The sequence below is a fragment of the Mandrillus leucophaeus genome, unplaced genomic scaffold (assembly GCF_000951045.1).
Source record: "Mandrillus leucophaeus isolate KB7577 unplaced genomic scaffold, Mleu.le_1.0 Scaffold279, whole genome shotgun sequence".
NCBI lineage: Eukaryota > Metazoa > Chordata > Mammalia > Primates > Cercopithecidae > Mandrillus > Mandrillus leucophaeus.
The window spans coordinates 884,808-889,763 of NW_012102909.1; the positions used below are offsets into that span (position 1 = coordinate 884,808).

At 44.5% G+C, this 4,956-nt stretch overlaps 1 pseudogene; it reads right to left on the reverse strand.

Moving 5' to 3' along the window:
- Positions 1 to 2,033: 2,033 nt before the first annotated feature.
- On the reverse strand, positions 2,034 to 3,278 carry LOC105543224 (annotated as a pseudogene).
- Positions 3,279 to 4,956: the final 1,678 nt, after the last annotated feature.

Here is a 4,956-nt window from a genome sequence, read left to right on the forward strand (position 1 = left end):
AATTATTTGGGTATGGTGGTGCATGTCTGTAGTCCCAGCAACCTGGAAACTGAGGTGGGAGGATCACTTGAGCCTAGGAGGTCAAAGCTGCAGGGAGTCATGATTGTATCACTGCACTTCAGTCTGGGCAACAGAGCAAGATACAAATAAAATAAAATGTGAAGAACCTTTGTTAAAAAAAAAAAAAGCAAGCACCACAAGCAAAGTCAAAGGACAAGTGACAAACTGGGAGACATATAACTGCAACACATGTCATAGATAAAGAACTAAACTCTCCAATTTACAAAACACTCAGAAATTGAGAAACACAAAGATTCATACACACCAAAACCCACAAGTGCCCTTAAACATATAAACTTCATGTTTATGACAGAGAAATTAGAATTAAATCTACAATGAGGAAGTTCTTTCACCTTTAGTGTATGTTTGGAAAAGTTCATCATAAATTACTGAGAAAAAATTAATATATTTCTCATTTTCAGGTTGGCACACATTCAGAAGCTTGAAAACACATTTTTGTGTAATCAACTGAGGGAAATTTCAATCTGAGCTGGGTATTAGATGATATCATTATTGGATGAAAATTAAATTTCTTGGGTGTGATTATGGTTATGCAGGCATGTGTGCACGTCCTTAAGAAATACATGCTATGGCTGGGTGCGGTGGCTCACGCCTCTAATCACAGCATTCTGGGAGGCTGAGGCGGGCGGATCACGAAGCCAGGATATTGAGACCATCCTGACCAATATGGTGAAATCCTGTCTCTACTAAAAATACAAAAGTTAGCTGGGTGTGGTGGCGCGTGCCTTAATCCCAGCTACTCGGGAAGCTGAGGCTGGAGAATCACTTGAACTATGGAGAAGGAGGGTTGCACCACTGCACTCCAGCCTGGTGACAGAGCGAGACTCCATCTCAAAAAAAAAAAAGAAAAAGAAAAAAAAGAAAAAGAAAGAAAAAGAAATACATACTATGATATTTTGGGGCAAAATGTCATGAAGTACGCAAACTTACTTTCAAATACATCAGCTCAACAAAAGTATGTGTGTGTTTTTTTATTTATTTCTTTTATTTCTTTTTTTATTGTGTCAATAAAAGTTCATTCACAGACATTGAAATCTGAATTTCATTATTTTCATGTCATGAAATATATTTTTAATTTGTTTTCAACAATTTTTAAAATATAAAAACCATTCACAGGCCATATGTCAGGCAGGGTGCAGGATTCAGCCCACAGGCCAGTTTGCCAGCCCTATCTTAAGTGAAGATACCGACAAGACCAACCTTAACTTCTCCTAAAACCAAGATTTTCAAAGCAGACTATTAACAAGAGCATGCCCTGCGCCAGATGCCCCAGAATTGTGAAGGAGGTCAGGCTGCTGGTACAGGAGGACAATGGTCTGGCACTAACCCTCTGTTCTGAAACCCCTGGTCCCCAGCACAGGGGAGTGGGCCTCAGCTTCGCAGTCAGCACTGTTTCCAGATCACTGTTAAAAGGAAAACAAGGCACTTATGAAAAATGTGAAGCATTCCAACTTTTGATACACAAAAGGATTCTATGTTCTAAGTTTCAACAGCCTCTTATGGCCAGCAGCTATTGCGGGGCAGCGCATCACCTGGACCGTGAGACAGTGGGAACAACAGGAAAGCATCCACAGCATCGGCCATAGATCCTCCTAGAGGAAGCACGCCAGGCTCCAGAATAGCAGAACACCCACAGCTGCCACCGCTGCAGTTTCACACGCTGCCTCCAATGTGAAGCTTCAAGCGCTTCCACTCCACCCGTCTGTCTGGCTTCCCTTCAACCAGAAAGGGTGCACAGGCACCAGGCAAGAGCCTTGTGCCCAGTGACACAGAATGTTCTAGAGCCCAGGAGACAGTCCCGTTCTCTGAGCTGAACTGGTCGCACCTGATGTCACCTTTTCCTTTTTGAAGGGAGATGCCAGGATGCAGGGGGAACAAGTGAAAACCGCTTTTCCTGTTTTGAGGGTGCCCCCGACAGCCAAGATCCGAAACCCCAGGCTGACTTCCCTGGCCTATCTTCTTGGCCTGCCCATTGGCCCAGGTGGGGGACTCCACCGCCACTGCTCCTTCTTTAGCTGCTACTGCAGTCTTTCCTCTTTCTTCTTCAGGTAGAAGGTTATGTTGTCAAAGGTGGCCTTGTAGAGACTGCTGAAGCTGGCGTTCGCGCAGGCAGAGCCTTCCAGCATGGCCCCGTTCCCACGAAGAACAACGGAAACTTTCTTTAACGTGGCACTTTCAGGAACAGACTGCCACTGGCCACCCACAGGCCTGCAGAGCACCGGGGGAGGGGAGCTTCCCGGCAGTCCTGGAGCACCCACAGCCCCTGGGTTTCCTCAAACCCACATCCCACACTCGGTGCTGGAATGACAGCTGCTGTCGGTACACCAACTGCTGTCTACAGGCGTGAAGCTGGAAGACATAGACCACAGCAATGCAGTTGCACAGAAGCGCCACCTGGTTCTCCTGACACCAAAACGCGATCCTGGACGCGGCAAACCTCTAGGGGACCTGGAGGTCCTCGGGCTCTTGGAGACTGTGCAGGTGACAGCAATGCAGTTGGCGGCCGCTTCTGTACTCCCGGAGCCTCAGGGTGCAGTGCCCGGAGGAGGATGGAAGCGGTTCAGGCTGAGTGGGCACCGTAGAGATATAGCTCATAAACCCTGTGTGCCCGAGGCAGAAGGACTCAATGCTGCGGGGAGTGGCGGCCCAGCTGACCTGGATCTTCTCGTCCCGGCCCGCAGTGAGGACACAGTGGTCATCAGGATGCACAACCACCTCTAACAGCATGGACAGACAGGCGCCCCAGTCTGTCCATGCTGTCTGGCCGCATCCGTGTGGCTCAGCACCGAAAAGGAATAGACGTCTCCAGACTTGTCAGCCACCAAGACCTTCTCCTCAGAGGCTGTGAAGGTCAGGTCTGTACAACTCCTTGTCATGGTCCTGACACTCAGACACTGCCACGGTTTTGTACAGAAAAGAATCAGACACTTAACTGTCATCGGTTATAGCAAAACAGCTGCCAGACTTGGAGAAGGTGGACCGAGAATTGCACCGCTCCGCAGGACCAAGGGCGGCTAGTCGTCCCCTTTATTTTCTTGTGACTTGTTTTCTGCAGCACTGCAGTTATAGATGAGGAGGCTGTCATCGTCACTGCTTGCCGTGGAGGTGGTCAGGAACCGGCTGCCCTGCACCACCAGCTTCTGCCCGCACGCCCCGCAGAGCCTGCCATGGGCCTGCCGCCTCGCCACCATGCACATTTTCCCACCCAGCCCGTTTTAAATTTATTTCAATAGTTTTGGGGGAACAGGTGGGTTTTGGTTACATGGATAAGTTCTTTAGTGGTAATTACTGAGATTTTGGAGCACTCAATCATCTGAGCAGTGTATGGTGAACCCAATGTGTAGCCTTTTATCCCTTGCCCCCACTTTCCCATTCTCCTCGAGTCCCCAGAGTCCATTATATTATTCTTTGTGTCCTCATAGCTTAGCTGCCACTCATAAGTGAGAACGTACAATGTTTGATTTTCCATTCTTGAGTTATTTCACCTAGAATAATGGTCTCCAACTCCATCCAGGATCCAGGTTGCTCTGAATGCCATTATTTTGTTCCTTTGTATGGCTGAGTAGTATTCCATGGTGTGTGTGCGTGTGTGTGTGTGTGTATAATGTAATATATATACCATGTAATATATATACCCCAGTTATATATAAATATTCTTTATTCTATATATAAATATTCTATATATATAATATATATAAAGAATATTTTAATATTTTAATATTTTAATATATATATTCTTTATCCACTTCTCCTTGGTTGATGGATATTTAGGCTGTTTTTTTAAAATGTAGTATAAACCAGTAGTTCCTAACAAGAGGGATTTTCCCCCAGGAGACATTTGGCAATGTCTGGAGACATTTTTGGTTGCTAGCACTTGGAAAGTGGCGCTGGCATCTAATGAATAGAGGCCAGGGATGCTGCTAAACATTCTACAATGTATAGGACAGCACCCCTGCCCCTCCCCCAAACAAAGAATTATCCAGCCCAGAAAGTTAATAGTGATAAGGTTTAGGGACCTGGTATAGACAGAGATAAAGCAAACGTGGTTAAAGTTAACGATTGGTTAATCTGGGTGATGGTGCCATATTCTATTCTTTGAAATTTTCTGTAAGGGTGAAAACTTTCGAAATAAAACATTTAGGGAGAAAGCACATTTAAAAATATATAAAAGAGTCTGAGAGAGGAAAAAAAAAGTTGAACTGGTGAAACCATAGGCCAAACATGGGTAACAATGGTAAAAGCAGTCCTTTTTATTTTCTTCACTAACCAATGAGAATAAAGACAGAAAATTGTGCTCAATCTACTTGTTAGACAACAAAAAACACAACCACAGTAATAAGTGGAGAGATTTTCACAAGTGATTTTGAGAAAGCTTCTTTTATGGTTTTACGTATTTTCTATCAGGCTTTCTTTGTGTGACGACTGGACTGTATAATTTTGTCATGTTAAAAGTAAATCAAAATGAGCAAACTGGGAAACCAGCAGCTGGGGTTTTTTCCCCTACAAGGCGCAGAAGACCCATAGCAGGAAAGTAGATCTCAGAAAATGATTATTAAAAATTTCTTTTGTGCCAGAACAGTGGTTCATACTTGTAATCCCAGCACTTTGGGAGGTTGAGGTGAGAGGATTGCCTGAGCTCAGGAGTTCAAGGCCAGCCTGGGCAACATAGTGAGACCCAGTCTCTAAAAATAAATAACTAAATTAATTAATTATTTAAGAAATTTTTTTTTCTTGACCAGTTAATGTTTAGGATAATACAGTATAATTGGTGTGGTTTGTAAAACTGCAGTTTCATCTTGTTTTATTTCCATCCGGCCCTGACTGGGTAAGGACAAGGAGGTATTGGAAAATGCAAAAGGGGTTCATGAAAAAAGT